Source organism: Diabrotica undecimpunctata, chromosome 6 (genome assembly GCF_040954645.1).
Source record: "Diabrotica undecimpunctata isolate CICGRU chromosome 6, icDiaUnde3, whole genome shotgun sequence".
NCBI lineage: Eukaryota > Metazoa > Arthropoda > Insecta > Coleoptera > Chrysomelidae > Diabrotica > Diabrotica undecimpunctata.
The window spans coordinates 2,189,601-2,209,445 of NC_092808.1; positions in this window are offsets into that span (position 1 = coordinate 2,189,601).

Here is a 19,845-nt window from a genome sequence, read left to right on the forward strand (position 1 = left end):
AAATGGTCTTTTATTCTTTTATAGAAAGGTTTATTAGAACGGTGATTTGCATTAAGGTTTGGGTAATTATCAGTAAAAGTATTTCTATAGACAGGATTTTTTGCATTATCTTTAATTTTTGTTGCATATGTTAGACTAAGGTAAGCTCTTCTATCATTTAACGACAATTCATTTGCTTCGCAAGCAAAGTAAACTTTCTATCGGTGTTGTACAAAAGGCTCCCAGGCATATTCTGAGTGCTGTGTTATGAATAGTGTCGAGCTTTTTAAGTACTGATTTCGATGCTGAGTCGTAAGCTATAGCCGCGTAGTCTAGCTGTGATCGTATCATAGTTCTGTATATAATTAGCAATGTACTCCTGTCTGAACCCCAATTCTTGTGTGCTAGAATTTTTAGTAAATTTAATCTTCTGTAACATTTACATGCTAGATTATTGAAATGTTCCTTCCAATTCAACTTTGTGTCAAAAGTAACTCCTAGCAATTTTAGCGAATCTTTTTGTTGTAGTGATTGGTTGTATAGATATAATGAGATTGGTGTACTGACTTTGTTTTTAGAAAATACTATATATTTAGTTTTAGTTGTTGAAAAGATAAATCCAGTTTCCTTTGACCATTTGTCAACATCTAACAAGAAACTCTGTGCAAGTTGTGAGAGGTTGTTTAAGTTTTTGCTTTGACCAAATATTACGAGATCGTCAGCATATAAGCGGCCTTTAAGTGGAAGTTTTAAATTTCGTAAAACATCATTTATGGCAATTATAAATAGCGTAGGACTTATAACAGATCCCTGAGGAATTCCATTTTCCAATTCCACTTTTGACGACAAATTACCATTTACTCTAACTTGGATATATCTTTTATACATATTTTATAAAGTTTTTTATAAATGCAAGGCAATGTCCTTTGATTTCTAAATCGTACAGTAATTTGATGATACGGTGGCGCCAAGCTGTATCAAAGGCTCTTTCAATGTCGAAGAATATTCCAATACATTTTTGATTAAGGGAGAAGGCTTCATGTACACTGCTTTCTAGGTCTATAATATTGTCTAGAGTTGATCTATTTTGTCGGAAACCACTTTGTTCTGGAATAATAATATTTCGATCTTCAAGTGTCCAGAGGACACGACGGTTGACCATTTTTCTAACAGTTTGCATGCAGTACATGTTAGCGCAATTGGTCTATAAGACTCAGGAACTGTTTTGGGGCATTTTGGTTTTAATATAGGTATTATAAATATAGTTCATTTGATTACATGAAATCAACTTTAACTTGAAAATATCCGTCAGAAAAATTATAGCATGGGAATCGTCTTCAAAAAGACAACCATATGCCATGAGTAAAATTCTCCCGTTTAATGATTCCATAGTAAATCATGAGGGAAAATCTGGAAAAAAACCTGATAATACTATCCCGACATAGTAAGTATTTGGTCTTATATTTAGTTTAAACTCAAATAGTAATATTGTTAGATGTAATATCAAGAAGAATAAAGAGTATTATGTATTTTGAATCCTCTTCTCTCTAACTGTATATTCGTTGTTTGATCTTTTTTTTTTTTTTTTTTTGGTTTGAATGTCATGTCAGCTAGAACAAGGTTGTGGTCACTTGCTATATCTACCCCTGGGTAACCTTTAGTCGATACTATGGCGTTACGGAATCGTCGTCTCTATGGGCTTAAGAGGTATACTCTTAAGAGGCTTAAGTATATTCTTCGGACTGGTAGTTCGGTTTATGTGTTCTTGAAAATTCCTTTCTTTCCCTAGTTTCGCACTGAAGCCGCCTAAAATAACATGATTTTTTTCTTTTTTTTTGGTTTCTTCAAGTGTTTTGTCTAGTTCAAGTAAAGAAACATCGAGAACATTTATATGTTTTTAATGATTTAGAACCCACCGCTTAGTATTAAATCCTGATTTTAGTTGAATTTTATTGCGCTTTATATTTAATTATGTAGTGATTGTTCTCTGTGAATTTCTAATACATAATTAATGACACAGAACGACCTAATTGCGATGGTAAAATGTCTCTTAGCACTAGAAGCCATTATGTTAGAGAGGTATTAACGACACTAACTTAACAAAAGTCGTCCATCTTTGTTTCCTCTAAGTCATGACAATGTTTTGGGACTTATAAGGTAGAGCCAAAACCGAAGATAGACTAGAAGATAAAAAGGCAGATGGTAAAGCAAACTTTCAACTTTTATAGGAGTTATATTGTTTAGTAGTGCCGTCTAATTCAAATGACAGGAAATAGATGGTCCTGTTCGTCTTTAAACAACGTAAAGGGCCCTCAAATACTAGAAACTATTTCTTTCTTCAAAAAACTAATAAATAAAAAGTATCTGTAGAGAGAAAAGATGAAAATTTGTAACGTGAACGCGGATTTTAGAGAGAAAATTGTCATTGAATCACTTTTTGAATTAAAAAGTGTTTATTGTATAATTGTATATTAATAGAGACTATTTCATACTATTTGTGACTTAAATAGTTTGACTTCTTATTAATGATGTTTGTAATGGTTGTCTTAAGCAAATTTTAAGAGGAATAAAACACGCCCTAATAAGGGATCGCCTTGGGATTCGATAATATATCCCTTACACGTATCGCTCAAGGTCTCATAAGAAAGCAGGAAAACGTCTTCGGAAAAAATGCCCTAATTGGGATTCCAGTCAAAATATCACATTACACGACTGACTTACTTAACCTCACTTCATATTCTCGAAGTTCACAACAATATTAACTCATCTCAAACTGCCGTTCCAGTTTCTGAATATATTACTTAACTAGATAAAAGGCACAAACGATCTTGGATATTTTGATCACGTATTTATTGTCATTCCGGTTCATTTTTATACATTCCTCTATTAGAAGATGGTTTTATAAATTATCTACAAGATATACAAGATGTCCCTAGTAAATAACGCAACTGAGCAACTGAGCGTTTGGAAAGCACAAAATAAATGTTAAAATGTTATAGAGATTTTAGGCATATAGCTAGACAGTTACCTTTGATTTGACATTATCTTCGATCTTTGGCCTTCGCTAGTCCGTTTTTTAGTGATATTCTGTTTTCCTTCGCCATCTTCTCGAGCCTTTTTTTCAAGCAAAGTTTGCATCAATTTTTTTGGCACTTGTTGTTCATTCATTCTTTAAAAATGTCCTAGCCATTTTTGGTCCCATTGCTTTGGCTATTATTGGGCTTATCGCAAGTTTTCATAATAAATCGATGATCTCAGTGTTAGTTTTTTTTTCTGGAGAGATCTTTTTCCTTGGTTTTTCCTAGATTTTTAGGTAAGGTATGTGACTCAAATAAGATTATAGTCCTAAAAAAGTAAACAGATTTATTTGGAAACGGTTTCCCATTGGAAAAGGAATGTCTGACAATCAGGCTTCAAGAGAATTCCGTATACCTACTAGGACCTTACGAAAACTTGACAACACATATACCAACTAGAAAATTTTATCATCTGAATAAAAATCTGAACTTTGCTTAAAAATCTTTCGTCTTGCTGACGGATTGGAGGCCGAAAAGCCTTGGAACATTTACAACCTAAACTATGAAAATGCTGCCGTTTGACACTGCACCACCAACAGGAAGTTTTCTCCTAAGAAAGGGCAAAGAGAGTGCATATAGTGTCATCGAATGCCATAGTCTGTGGACTAGTACGCATTTCGATGCGCATCGCCCCGCCTCGAATTTTCCCATTGGCTCTTGACCTGGAAATCTCTATTTATCGCCCGAACAGCGCACATAAATATTGGCGATTTTCAGGTCAGCCAGGTCAGTCCCTCACGGGCTCTCCGAGAGCTTAGTGCTCTCGGGGCTCTGCTTCCTGCATTTATTTTCTATACTCTGTGGCCGAGAATTGTTTCAACTTAACTTGGTGTTTTTATTTCGACGAAGAAATTGTCATGTAAGAAATATCTTGCCTTTTTCAAGGCAAGACATCGAAGATAAATATTTTCCAAGTCCATAACCCGAAAATGGACTTAAGTAGAGAAGCTCTCGACAGCGATATTCGAAGCCATCTACAGAGCACCCGGGGATATCAGAAGGTGGTTAGACCCTTATTTGTTCCCCCGAGGTGACATGGGGCCCGACAGCGTGGTTAAAATCCGAACCCACGACCCAGCTCGAATTCACAGAAGGCAACACACCATTGACTTCAACATGGGTTGAACCCTTAATTGTTCCCCCGAGGTGACAATAGTAGTACCTAAGCACGATAACAACGTGACATGTATGGAGTCGTACGTTGTCATGTTATCTAATCCACTGGTAACTTTAACATTCTAATATATAAGACTAAATAATGTAAACCAAATCGTAACCAATAACTTAATAACGGGTTTTATCCATAAATTTAGTGGCTCAAAACATGTACACCTACTGATGATGGAATATGGATTCCGAAAACGTTTTGTCTTCATGACATAGCCCGATTGGGTTTTTAATTTATATATATATATATATATATATATATATATATATATATATATATATATTTAGGGATTCTACAGTATTCACTGCCTTCCCTCGCTCAACCGTTTCCATCTCTCTCTGTTGTTCCATTCTCCATCGTTTAGTCCTCTCTTACTCATGGCGTCGTCTACTTCGTTACTCCAGGATTTTCGGGGTCGTCCTCTTTTCCTCCTTCCTATGGGGCTCCATTCGGTTATTCTCTTTATCCATCTGTTGTCGTTAGTTCTTCTTACATGTCCATACCACTTTGGTCTTTTTTGTTCTATATATGTTAGTATGTCTGTTTCTATTGATGTTCTTTGCTTTATTTCGTCATTACTTCTCCTATCCATTCTTGTTACTCTGCAGCATCTTCGCAGGCATTTCATCTCTGTTGCTACTATCTTACTGCTGTTTTTCTTGTTTATGATCCAATTTTCAGCCCCATATGTCATAATACTTCGCACTAATGTTTTATAAATCTGCGTTTTTGTCTTCATATTTAGGTGTCTATCCCACCATACTGAGTTAAGTTGTCGGATTGCTGTTCTTGTTTGTCCTAATCTTTGTGTAATTTCTTCCTCTGTTGTTGCCTTTTTCGTGATTATAAACCCCAGGTATTTGAATTTATCCTTTCCTTTGATTGTTACGTTGTCATCAATCTGTAGATTTTCTATGTCTTCTTCACTTGTAGATAGGTACTCTGCTTTCGCGAGGTTAATATCTAGGCCAGCCTTGGTATATTCTTCTTGTAGTTTCTTCATCATGTAGCTGAGGTCGTCTTGGTCTTGTGCAATCACTACTTGATCGTCTGCAAAACTTAACGTATATAGGTATTCGTTCCGTACCGGTACTCCCATGCCTTCGCATTTTCTTTTCCATGTAGTCAAGGCTTTCTCTAAGTATATTTTGAATAGGGTTGGAGATGTGGAACAACCCTGCAGGAGCCCTTTTGTTGTGGTGAAGTCTCCTATGATTCTTGTTCCCATTTTAATGGACACTTTATTTTCTTTATACAGAGCTTTTGTAGCTTCTATAAGTTCCGTCTGTATTTCTAATTTGTACATTGCCTCCCATAGTTCTGACCTTGGTACAGAGTCATACGCCTTTCTCAGGTCCACAAATGCCAAGTGTATATCTCTATTTTTTGCTTTTTTCTTTTCCAACAGTTGTTCCAGTGTGTATATGTGGTCTATGCATGATCTTCCTGCCGTGAAGCCTGCCTGATCCTCTCCGATTTTGCCTTTTATCGCTTGCTCTATCTTTTCTCGCAGTATCTTCCCATATAATCTTCCTATTGATGATATTACGCTTATTCCTCTGTAGTTTTCGCATCGTTTTCTATCTCCTTTCTTAAATATAGATGTCATATATGCCGCCGTCCATTCCTTTGGGAGCTGTTCTCCATTTATGGCTTTCTGAAATATCCATTGTATCATCCGGTGTAATTTTTTTGATCCGTATTTTATAAGCTCAGGTGAGATGCCTCCAGGTCCCGGTGCTTTCTTATTTTTGATTGCTTTTATGGCCGTTCTCATTTCCCTATCTGTTATTTCTATTTCTTGTTGTGGGAATCTGCTTCGTCTTCGCTTGTTTTCTTTTCCAATGAATTGTGGTCTTTGTTCTGTTAATAGTTCCTTGTAGTAGTCCTTCCATTCTTTGTCCTGTATATTTCCCAATTTAATTTTTTCTTTTGAGTTTTGTTTCAATCCTCTCAGTACTTTCCATGACTCCGAAGTTCTTGTTTTAATTTATATACCTTTTATAAAGGATTTTAACAATTACATGGCATACAGCCAGCTACAGGAACTTAGTTTCCTCGTGGAAATGTATGTCAATCTCTAAGAATGAACAGCAAATTGAAAGAATCAGTGTCAACCAATAGAAAGGGCAAAAGAAAAGTGAAAGGAAAACGATGACAACGAAGGCAAAGAATTTCCTGGCTGAAAAATCTAGATACGTACGTGCTTCAACACAACAACCACAAATATTTTTAGAGCAGGAGCTTGCAATATAAAGATTGCCATGATGGACGCTATCATCCGAAGAGGATAGGCACTACAAGAAGAAGAACCTGTGTGTCATGGTATACGATTATTAAATTTTAAATTATAAATTAAAAATTTTATCCAAAAGGACCGAAATCCAAAAGATTTGTATTTTCATTTAAGATTGTAGATTATTCGCATTGGATACAACTTTAATATAAATATAAAACTTAAAATATCCGATACTACTTATTAATAGCATTTTGTCGTTGGTCTTCATCTAAATAATTTGATATTCTAACCGCTAATAATGAAGGCTTTATTTAACAATATGTGTGCTTTTTTCCTTCTTAAAACCTTTTCCGAACGAAAAAAAATCCCATAACGCCATAACTCGCCTCGACAATACACGAATCATCGGCTTACCTTTTTATAGCTGCTTATTCATTCATGCCATGCATATGCGATATCGTCGAGAACATCATTGCGTTAAATAATTTCACTTTCAAGGAAAAATATCGCCCATAACCTCAATTTTCCGTACACTTATCCTTATCGCTACCTTTTTGTGGATAACCTGCTGGTACCTGAATTATTTTTGTTATTATTTCAAAAGTTTCGGCGTGCATCACGTGCATTTGCGTTGGATTCGGTGTAGCGGTTTTTGGAGATTAAAGTGTTGTGTAGTTTTGCGTTTAGTTTTTATCAAGAATGTTCACTTTTATCTCAGTAACTATAAGTTTTTTTTTTGTCAGTAAATTGACATTATCATACATACATAATGCTTTTTGGCTGCAGAATTAGCTAAATCTTATTTTTATTGTTTTAAACGTTTGTGTTACAATTTTTGGTTTATTTCTCTCATCTGTCACTATTTTATTTCTTTTGTTTTCATCTGTCATCTTTTTTAAGGTTTGGTACCTTCATTTAAAAAATGGTCTTTTATGTTTATCCTACCTGAGCAGTTCGCCTTGTTCTTTTTGATAGTAGTATCTTTTCCCATATCTCGTTAACTAGGTTTTTTATCCTTTCTGATCACATTTTATGTTTATTCTGATTTATTTTCTGACATTCACCTTGACCCACTAATGCTAAAAATTAAATTTTTATCAAAATGAAATAAAAATTTTAGAATGAAACAAAGAGGGGTCGTGTATAACACCAATGTGTAAAATTTACGTTTATTTGTCTTTGTAACTGTCTTTTTTTTACGTATGATTTATTACAATGTGTGATATTGAACGAAACATTGCTCGGGATGAAGTCCTACATCATATATTTAATATACCGATATTTGGTGCACTTTCGTTGTTTTCCAATTTTATCCATCAAATGAGCCACATTATCCAAACGAATTTTCTCAGCAACATGTCTTGAGGATTTTAGAGTACTCTATGTGGCGTTGAACTATCCATAACTGTCAGCAGGGTCTCCAGAATTCGCCGGTAAAGTTCTAATAAAGAATTTGCCTCAGTTTTGCGGTAAAGAAGCCACATGTTGATTATTGCTTTATTTAAACAAAATCTGAATATCGTCTGATACCATTTTTCATATCGAATCCATTAGAAACCTTTTAGCTTATTAAATAAGTCTACACCACTCTTTCCCTTATTACAAATTTGCAAAACATTTGGTCAAGGAACTACTGGAATTTTGATATTTTGTCTGGATCATCTTTTAAAGCTTTCTATAGTCAACATTTCTGAAATTAAAATATTAGTTGCCATAGTAAATTCATTACTATCATCGCAGCCAATAAAAGTGAGCTTATGTTCTTCGCTATGTAAAGCGTGGAAAGTTCCACGAATTTCTTTTTTTATTTCTTTGAGTGCGGCTCCTTCAATCCTGCCTTTTCTAATTGTGCCGTTACAATGTATCCTTTGATCCCTCAACCTTGTCAGTAAAGGTAAAGATGTAAAAAAATGACCAATGTAGATAACAGATTGCTGCGGTAAAAAGTCTCTACATAGTTTTTCTGTGACGAAATTTCCTAACGAGTTCCCCTTACTTACTTTACTTTATCGTGCCCGGACATGTCATTCATAAAATTTCGGCCCAGTATTGGGATACGTCGGTTCCATCTTTGTTGGCGAGCCACAAATCTTCGAAGGTGCATCGATAAGGACAGTTTCTGCATGTAAGAAAATGTTCCATATTCTATGTTTCTCCAGAGTCACAGTTTACATCATCTTGGTCTATTTTTCCCCGTTTTGCAATGTTCGATTTTACTGGAGCGACCCCCGTTCTTATCCTATTCATAGTTTTCCACGTTTTAAAATCTAGGGACTGGCTGGTCCATTGAACCTGGGGAAGAGGAAAATACTCAGGCGGTTCATCCTGCACTGTTTCAAGGAAGATTTTCCTGGATTTTAATCGCTTTCGTGGTGTTCGAGCTTTTTATAGAGCATGCCCCTCGTCCGCGATCTGTTTAATTTTCTCTACGTGCTCTGCAACGCCTCTGCGTGTTGAGTGTTCTGCAATACCCGCTGCTTTATATAGATACAGTATCAACTTGTTTGGTGTGAACAGATCTGTCCCAAACAGGGCACGCATATTCAGCAGTTGAAAAACACAGTGCCTGTGCCGTTGTTCTTAAAACGCCAGGACGTGCACCCCATTTACTTCCCGTTAGCTTTCTGAGTATGCTGTTCCTAGTTGTTACTTTCCCTCTCGTTTTTATGCAATGTTGTCTATAGGTAAGGGACCGGTCCAGAGTTACTCCAAGATATATAGGTTGGTTTGTGTGTTCTAATGTATTACCATTCCACCCAATTTGGAGTTTTTGCTTGGCTTCCTTTGCGCGAAGGTAGAAAGCGCAGACTTGAGTTTTAGAGGGATTGGGTCTCAAAAAATTCTGCAGGTAATACGCTGTCATTGTTTTTAAGGCAGTTTTGAGTTTCTCCCCTACTTTTTCAAAACTATTTCCTTGAGCACATATTGCAAGATCGTCAGCATAGAGGAAGTGCTTGGTTTCGCTCGGCGTAGGTTGGTCGTTTGTGTATATATTGAAGAGCATTGGTGCTAAAACACTTCCCTGTGGGAGGCTGTTTTTTTGAACTCTCCACCTACTTACTTCACCCTCCAGCATGAGGACAAAACGTCTGTTTTGCAATAAGGAATATACGACCTTACCCAGATGGTGGTCATTGAGACCACCATCTGAGTTTTCCACCAAAGCCATGTTCTATTAGTGCGAGGACTTGACCGGTGCAAGATTTTCCGGTTACGAATCCTCCTTGTTGTGGGATGAGGTGCTTGTCGACATTTTTTGCTATTCTGGGGAGTATGAGTCTTTCGTAAAGTTCAAAAAAGTGACACAACAGTGAAATAGACCTGTAGCTCCTGAGATTTTCTGAATCCTTTCCTGGTTTTACCAAGGCTATTACTTTAGATTTCCTTCATGATTTTGGAATTTCGCAGGCTTTTTAGCACGTGTTATAAAGTTGCAAGATCCAGTTTTTTGCTCCTTGGCCTATATGCTTTATATGTTCACTGCATATATTATCCACACCTGCAGCTTTCTCGTTTTTTAACCTGTTCATACCGTCGTGGAGTTCTTTTAGTGTAAAAAGAGTTTCTAGTTGGTTTGTCACCGAATACAATCTTCTTCTAGTGTTTGGGTCCTTATATCGGTTCGTAGTTCTTCCATTCATAAGGAGTTGAGCAGCGACTTGGTTTGCTGTAACCTTGCAAGGTGGTTTATGTCTTTTGGATCACCTTTTGGATCAAGTTTTTTTGCAAGGTTTCATGCTATTTTGCTACTATGTGTCATGTCCATTTTTTCCAGGGTCTCAATTAGCTTTTCCTATCTGGTTTGACTTAGTTGTTGGAGTAGTACTGCTCAGTCAACCGTTTCTTGGCTGAAAGAGTCAGTGGAATAGACTTGCTGGATATCCCGGGAACATATTGTTGTCTACATCCTCTGGGGATAGCTTTTCTAGACACATTTTAAGTACCTCTACAAATTTTTCGTAGTTTTCTACTTTTGGTTTAAGATGTAGCATCTTAGAATCTAGCATGTCTGCATACTTTTGCCAGTTTGCCTTTTTGAAGTTAAATATTCTTCTGAACGGAATAGCTTGTGATCTAACAATTGGAAAGATATTTATACCTATTGGTCTATGCTGAGTTTTTGGTATGGGGCCATATACTACTCTATTACATTGGTCTTCGAGGTTATTACTTCAAAAACAGATATCCGGTTATATCCTCTTTTCCAAACTCTGCTCTGAAAAGATGGTGGAAGTTTAGGATCATGGATTAACGATAAGCCACTCATTTCGGCCCATATTTCTACTGCGTCTCCATTTGCGTCCGAATCTGCATATCCCCAGAGTAAACTATGACTGTTAAAGTCTTCCAGTACAAGCTAATTATTTTGTGATTGGAAGTTAGTAGGAGGTCAAAATATAAAAGGCTGATTGGGTGGCTTGTATACCGAGCTATTAAGCATTTTCGGATCTCAGTGTTTATTATCTCTATACCATGTACATTTTTCGTTCTCACAGATGAGACTATGGTTTGAGTTTTCACAAATACCGCGTTCCCATGCTTATTGTGTGGTTATGTACCTACGAGTTCCCCTGTAATTTATCTCCACTTCCCGGACAGGAATAAAATTTGGCAAGGACCCTAACTTGACTGGTTGCAATGCACCAGAAGTTTCTTGGGTCATTTTAATTAAAAAAAAAGTCTTGTGTCATTTTTCTCTAAAGTTATTAGTTTTCAATTTTTAAACAGTTCAAAATCTTGAAAAAGCGAAAAAAGATTTAAGGTCTATTAAGTTTGTTTTGTTCTTTTCGTTACCAATAAATTTATCTTAATATAATTAATAATATTAAGTTTTGTGGTGGCCGAAGGGGTCGATAATACATTAGTAATAACATAGAAATAATTTTAAGAAAATGATAAATTGTCAATTTTGCGATGACTATTTCTAGATTTGTCGAAATGACTTTGTCACTGTATTTTAGTAGTGATGATTTTTCTGTTTATATTTCTTATAAATTTAATAAGGTTTATTGTTTATAATCTTGTTTCTTTTTGACTAAACCACTGACCTAGTATCTGTCTTGCCCATATTATTACATCATGCCTCCGTATTGCCCCCCCTATATATTCGTTTTTTTAACTGTTCTCTTCTAGTTTTGTTACAGGGTATTTAAAGGTAAATAAATATCATGACTGGTAGCTATGTAATAAAAATTGTATCCGTTTTTCATCTGCCTTGCATAAAACCTCCTGCATATATTTTTACATAAGTTCACTGAAATATTATAAGAACCTCCTAAAAACTTTTAACGATGAACAACATGTACTTCTTAATTTACTTTTTTATATTTTGTAAATTACATGCAACAATTCAGGGGAAGTTCTCGAGTGGCGTCTCCTGTTCAACAAGTGTAATGGAAATCAAATAAAGGGCTTTCCGATTTAAACGGGATATATGTACATACATATTGGGGAAATTGTTTTCCGGTTTGTATCCAGGTACATTATTGACGCTTCCATTGTTCCGGCTCGTGTCGAGGAACGCATATTTTCGTTAGAAAATGAATGTATTTTATAGAAATGGAATTAAATACAGTCTGTACAAAACTTAACCTAATTCAGTAATAATAATATATTTTTTTGATATACTTATACAAGACATTGAAAAAAAAGAAACCTTGCCACATGATCAACCCAAAATCTTTTGACTTTTTCTCAAAGGTGTCGCTGACAAGATTAGTAGAACTCTTAACCCTCTAAACATCAAAAACCATCTTCACTACTCACTCCAAGTTGTCCAACCTTGTCAGATCCGTAAAAGACCAAATCCACAAAGAAGACCATGGTGTTTACGAAGTACCTTGTTCCAGCTGCCCACGAACATACATAGGACAGACAAACAGGCGAATCTAAAACCGTATTTACGAACATTCTATATCCGTAAAACATTTGGACATTACTTTAATCCTAGTCCAATCATATTCAGACATGTCACAAAATAGATTTCAAAAAAGCAAAAAACCATCGCTCCTCTAAATCGAGAATTATCCTTAAAGCCATCGAAATTTAAAAACGCCCTAATAGCCTAAACATGCGCGATGACGCTAAAATACTGCCGGCAACATGGCGACTGATCCCGCTCAGACCGTTTCCGCGCATACCGTTCCCACGCATACTGAGTGTATATAAGCAGCTATTGTCACCGGGTGGCTTAGTCGTGGACGAATACGCACCCCAATGCGCATCGCCTTGCCTCAAAACATTTTGCTATTGGCCGACTAATCTGAAAATGCCGTATATAAACATAAAGATATGAAACATTTTCAATTCACGGCTAATCTGGTTTCGGTTCCCTTATAGGGTCTCCTGTACCCTGGGAGTCTGTTTTTGGGGCTCTGCTCCGGTTCTTCGAACTGAGACTCTGTGGCTGGAAAATACCAATATTTTACGTGAGAATGGATAAGTAACAGTAGTTTTCCAGGCCCTTTCTTCTCATTTGGTGATACTACACAAAGTAAGTCCGGTCGTCACTCGACACTGAGGAGTAGTCGGTTTGGGACTTCAGTGCCGTTTGGCGGTTCTCGTATTTCTGGAGAACAAGATGCTGGTACATCACGAGTGAGGGGAGTAGGCAGATTGAGATCCCGAACTCGAACGAACCCATATCTCTCTTGATAAGGGCTTCAAAAGTTGCCTTACAGTAGCACTTTTTTGAACTATATTTGGTTTTGCACGAGCATCTTTTGTATCCTTGACCACCACATAGAGATGAAATCGCTGCCATCTTACGAAAAGATTTTTTAACAAATGAAACATTTCGGTAGCAACAATTTTACTATTAACTATTTGCAACTTTGATATTATAATTGCCACCTTCTGCACTATTTACTTCATCTAATAAACGTTGAAGATCTTCTTCTGTATCTATTTTATTAATACAGTCCTTTCGAGAGACAGAATCCGATAGACCAACTTTTGTTTTCGAACCAAACATTGCTTCGTAGAGAGACTGTTTTATTCCCGCATGAAAAGCCCTGTATGTCATTAATTAAATAAACTTAAGGCCTTCAGACCATTTAGATGTATTATTTGTTTGCATCTCCGTTATTAGCATATCCTGAATGTTACTATTAGACCTTTCGACACTTCCTTACTACTGACTATGCCGAGGCTATCCATGAATAATTTTTAAATCCGACCACATATTTTTTAGTTCATTTTTAACTGTGTAAAAGAGCTCACGGCCATTATCCGATTGGAGTATTGAAGGTGCTCCAAAAATGCAGAAAATTTCTACCAAATGTGTAGCTACTACATCTGCCTTCTTTAAAGTTAAAGATCTTAATTGCACGGGTTTTGTAAGATGATCCTAATATATGTACAAAGATGAAACAAAATGGTCCATTAGCTTTGGATTGCATGTCGATCAAATCAACTTGACATCGACTATTCATTTCAAAAAATAATATAGGTTTCACAACAAGGCCTTATCTTTTTGAACTTAATTTTTGCTGACTTTTTCTTCTTCAGCCTTGAGTAATCCAACTTCGAACATAGGCCTCCTCCAAATCAATCCAGTGTTTTCTATTTTGAGCTACTTGCTTCCAGTTGTGTCCTTTGATCTTCTTAATGTCATCAGCGCATCTCATTTGTGGTCTTTCTCTGCTTCTCATTCCTAACCATGGTCTTCATTGTTGTATCTCGTGGTTCCATCTTTTATCCTTCAGTCGGGCATTGTATCCTGCGAAGCCCCATTTTAATTTGGCAGCATGTTTTCATGCGTCTTTTACTTTGGTTTTGCTTCTAATCCATTTGTTTGTTTTTTGTCTATAAGTCTCACCCCGAGCATTGATCTTTTATTCACTCTTTGTACCTTTACTATTTTATCTATATTAGACTTGGTGAGTGTCCCCTTCTATAAACCATACGTGAGTATAGGAAGGATACACGGATCGTAAATTCTAGATTTTAAATATTGTTGTATTTTAGTACTTTTTAAGATCCAACTCAGTTTTCCAAATCCTGCCCACGCTAACTTTATTCTTCTGGTAATTTCGCTAGTTTGATTTTCTTTGTTAACTTTCATTATCTGCCCCAGGTAGATGTATTTGCTTACTGTTTCGAAATTTATGTCGTTCAACGTTAATTCTGTAATAGTCGGTGTATTTGTCTTTTTTTTTTTGTTTTTTCCAAGTTCACCTTAAGACCTACTTTTTCCAAAACTTGAAATAGTTTCGTCATAATGGTCTGTAGTTCTTCGAAACTTGTAGTGAGTATTACAATGTCATCAGCGTATCTTAAATGACTCAGTTTTCTTCCATTAACATTTATTCCTTTATCTGCTTAGTTAATGTCATTGAACACGTCTTCCAGTCCAAGTGTGAATAGCTTTGGTAAGGTAACATCTCCCTGCGAACTCCTCTTTTGATTGGTATAGCTTTGGTTTTCGCATCTATTTGTATTTTCATTGTAGCTTACTTGTAAATAATATGTATGAGCATTCTGTATCCGGAGTCTATTCTGCAGTTGTTCATAGCTCTCTCTCTATTGCCCAAAGTTTTGCTGACAGTGTGTGCAAAATTTATAAAAAGTGTTACTACTTCTTGTGTTGTATTTTTAAATTTATCATGTTAAAAATTTAACATTCTTGTTTTTCCTTCATGGCCAATACTTAAATGTGCTTTATACAAAATAAAAATTTCTCCTTACCTTCTTGCAAAGGAACAATAAGTTTGAAATCATTTCCCACATTCACTACATTGTATTTGGCCAAACGTAGATATGCCAACGATGTTTTCTTAGATTGCCGCTTTGCTTCTTTTACTTGATTACAAATTAAATCATATTTTTCACAAGATAAATAGTCACTGGTGTCATCCCTTGCTGTATAATTTTATTAAGATTCTCGTAAAACCAGTCTTTAAATTCATTGGACATATTGAATAATTAAATTTTCACTTTCAAATAACTAATAATACTTCTTGCACGAATGCCACTTGATTACGCATCAAAACAATGTGGACATTAACAAGACACTTGTGTTAATGTCGACATTAGCCGGTTAATGTCCGATTAAAAACTGAAGATCGTTTATCTTTGGATATTAACAAACTAGACTGATGAATCTCAATATTAACTGGGTAATATATATATATATATATATATATATATATATATATATATATATATATATATATATATATAATGTAATGTAATATAATTAAAGGAACATTAGCTTCTAAACATTAATTAGTTTTGAGACTCTATAAATTTCATTTAATCAATCAAAAACAACGCTCACTTGTTAAAAAAATATTAATTATAACGAAACACTATGAAGTTCGATATATTGATTAATAAATAAAATGCTTTGGACATCGCCGAAATCCGGAACAAATTGATGAAGACAAAGGACTACATATCATTGTCATTTGGGTGGTAATCCTCATAAATCACATTGTCTGCTATTGTTAGTGAATAATAACTTGTTGCTATTTGTCGAAGATAATTCAATTTCCATTAGAAGTCAGTCAGACTTAATATGTCGGTTGGTTAATTAGAGAAAGTACATATAGGTACACAATAAAAATGGATGAACGCAAAGGAATTTATCTCTTCACTCACATTCACGTTTTTATCATTTGTTATTTTTTACTCGACGTTTCAATTCTGTTTTTCCTCTTTATATTAAGTATATTAACTCGTATGTTCGATCTCTCATTATATGACCGATTTCTATTTCAGATGTATGTAATAATGTTTGTTTCTTCAATTTCTTTTTCTTCTACTTTCTTGACGTGGTTTAAATAATTAATTATGCCACTGCTCTTTAGATACGCATTGGTAAACTTCTTTTATCAATCGTGCTACCGTGTTTTCAAAAATCGATATTGTTTGAAGTCGCATACCTTTTCACTTCACTCAACACCGTCTCAATCGGGTACAGCTCGCAATGGTAAGGCGGCAGTCTCAAAATTTTGTCGTACTTATCTATAAATGCGGCTGCAGTATACAGTTATTTACTTCATAGGTAATCTTCCTAGAAGGAAATGTTCTTTTCGATTAGCCAATCCTTGATTTGCCTTTTGTTTCACAATTTTTTCGGGAAATCAAATTTGAGGAAGTGGTACGACGCGTTATCCAAAACTACAACGTTTTCTTTGTCTTTCGACAAGTTTGGAATTATCGTTTTCTTAACCCATTCTTCATATAGATCTCCATCTATTTCGTCGTGGTAATCAGCGGTTCTCTTCTAAGCCAAGAAAGTTAATTCGGCCCATGCCACAAAACCAGTTTTGCTTCCAGCATGAAGAAAAACAAACCAAGGACCTCTTTGGGTTGGAGCTTTCAATCCATTAGAGAGCCCTTTTATGAAGGCATCTCGTGGATTCTTGATCGTTGTGTCTCTCCATTCCTTTTTGACTGAAGCACCGTCGTTAATCCAAGACTTATCGGTATAAACAAGATTTACATTATCTTTCTTTCTCAATGTTTTGATTTGTCTGAAGTAATTGTGTCTCCAAGATACGATATCTTTTCTTTCCATCATTATCGAAACTCGACATCTTTTACCATAAACCCATTTACGGCCAAAGGTGCGTAAACGCAACCTTTATTGTTAATTTTTTTTTGGCCCAAAAATAATTTTTTTAATGTTTTCTTTTTATTGAAGTAACATCTCAATAGATTGAGGTATATAGTATCATTTTTCTTTTGACAAAAATATTACTTTTTAAACATTTTAAGATTATTATAATTTTGCATAATTTAATGATTTATGCACATCTTCATATAAAAAATTTTTCCGATACTAATTATAAACTTAATTCATATTTTGTATTCTATAATTATAAAAATATGTCGAAATTTTTATTATTCTAAAAACTTATTCATTCATACTTTAAAAATAAGGTCTATAATTGCATGTTTATACGATGGATTCGTATACGCACCTTTGGCCGAAACCATATTATATTTTTTTCGTAGACTAAACAATCTAAAATTACGATCTCGTCAATAGTCAATACACTTCATTCACTATTTATAAAATTGCTGTGTGCTGTAAACGTTATATTTGCTTTTTTCTTGACTTAAATCAGTTTGAAAGTTTCCTTGTGTTTATTTGTTTTATATTCCATATAAGTTGAAATGAGGTAAGCTAAATTATTATCATATGAATGGGTGTATATAGTAGTAGTAGTGCATTTTTTTGTTTATTTTAGTAAATTCTCGAAATATGAAATGAAGAGGGCACTAACTACTAAAGAGTTAATGGCTTTGTTAGAAGAAGACTTATACTGTGAAAATGCTGACTCACTTGATGTGGTTTATGTGCCGCCGGAAACAGATGAAATTTCCGATGTAGAAGACATTGATGATAATATTATTGGTACAGAAGGAATAAAAACAGATATTGCAGGTACATATGAAATACAAGTGAATGGGAATTCTGACGTTTGTGATGATGATATTCCTCTGAACCACAGATCAAAACGTCCAAAGAAAGAACCAGGCAAAAATAATAAATCCAAATTTGTCCCAAGTTGGGTAAAAACAGATACTCCTTCGTACTCGGCAGTAATTCAACATCAGTCTGATCAATATTTAGAAAATATAAAAGCCAACCATGGAGGCAAGTCACCTATTGAAGTTTTTTCACTCTTTTTTGATAAAGAAGTAAGTGAGATCATTCGATATTTTACAAATATTTATGCACCGCAGAATAACCGTCACGATTTTGAAATGAATAATACAGATTTAAAAAAATGTATTGGCATATGTATATTATCTGGTTATCACACTCTGCCTCAAATTTTTGAAATAATTAACCGAAAGTTTGCACTATTTGGAGTCTTTGCAAAAAGTCTTTCCATTGACGAGGAAATGGTTCCATATTTCGGGCCTTTCGGACATTCGTGCAAAATGTTCATCTGTGGAAAACCTGTTAGATTTGGTTTTAAACTATGGTGTTTATGTTCTGATACTGGTTATTTGTTCAAATTTATTCCATATGGCGGAAAAACTGAGAAAACATAATAGTTTTAGCTTAGGAACGGCAGTTGTTTTGAATTTAAAACAAAAAGAGAAATCAAACGATTTCTACTTAGCGAAACCGAATTCAATACCGATCAATACCGACGCAATACCGTCATTCTGTTTTGAATTTACTTTCGATAGTTAAAAACCCACAGCAACATAAGGTTTTTTTCGACAACTTCTTTACGTCATATGCTCTTTTTGAACTATTGAAAGAAAAAGGATTCTTTGCAACAGGAACAGTAAGGGAAAATTGCACTGCTGTCTTGAAAATTGTAAAGTGTCCTCTAGAAGAAAACAAAATTATGAAAAAAAAAGGAAAGAGGTTCATATACATGTGAATTCGATTCCAATTTAGAAGTTTTGGTGACAAGATGGAACGATAATTCAGTAGTGACTGTAATGACAAATACATGTGACGTTTTACCCCTTATGCAAACTAAACGTTATAACCGTAAAGAACACAAAGAAATTCTTATCCCTCAGCCTAATGTAATTCACCAATATAACCAATACATGGGTGGAGTGGATCTGCATGATAATGGCATTGCGAATTACCGTATTAAAATAAGAGGAAAAAAGTGGTGGTGCCGTTGTTTACTAACATGATTGACAGTATGCTGGTCAATAGTTGGAAAATTTTTAAAATTGCGAATGATTCTAAAATTTCCCAACTGGAGTTTCGTTCGAGATTGGTTCTGAACTTACTAAAATATAGTGGACATGCAGAGAATAGTGAAGACACCGCTACATCATTGTCAAACTCAGTATATGGACGTCCATCTAAATTTGCTTTACCAGATGAAACTAGATTCGACAATATTGGCCACATTATAAAAAGAGACGATAATAGTGCAAGAAGAAAATGTCGGATGTGCAAAAGTAATACTATTTATTTATGTAAAAAGTGTACAGTGCACCCCGTGCACTCACACTCACTCCCAGTGCAAGTCTACACCCCGAATGTTTCGAAAATTTTGATCTTAAAATTTAATTTACACTTAAGATACAATATTTTCCTTTTCTAAAAATTGTATGCGTATTCGGCCAAAGGTGCGTATACGCACCCACCTGTTTTTCCTTTCATGAGAAAAAAAAAATTCTTTTTGGTTGTAAATTAGTCTTAATTTATGTGTTTTTAATCCAATCTAATAAATCAATTGTCAAATTTCTCTTTGTTTATTGTCTCTGCCCTTAATGGGTTAAATCCATGTCATTTAGTAGCCTAAGAAATGTGTTTTTTAAAAAAGCTGGTAGGTCCTCATCATCCTTCACTCTGTTCATTACGCTGTCGACGGTTGGTGGCATGTTTTCAAAAAAAAAATCATGAACAATTTTCCTTATTCGAGATTTCACTCCCTCATAGT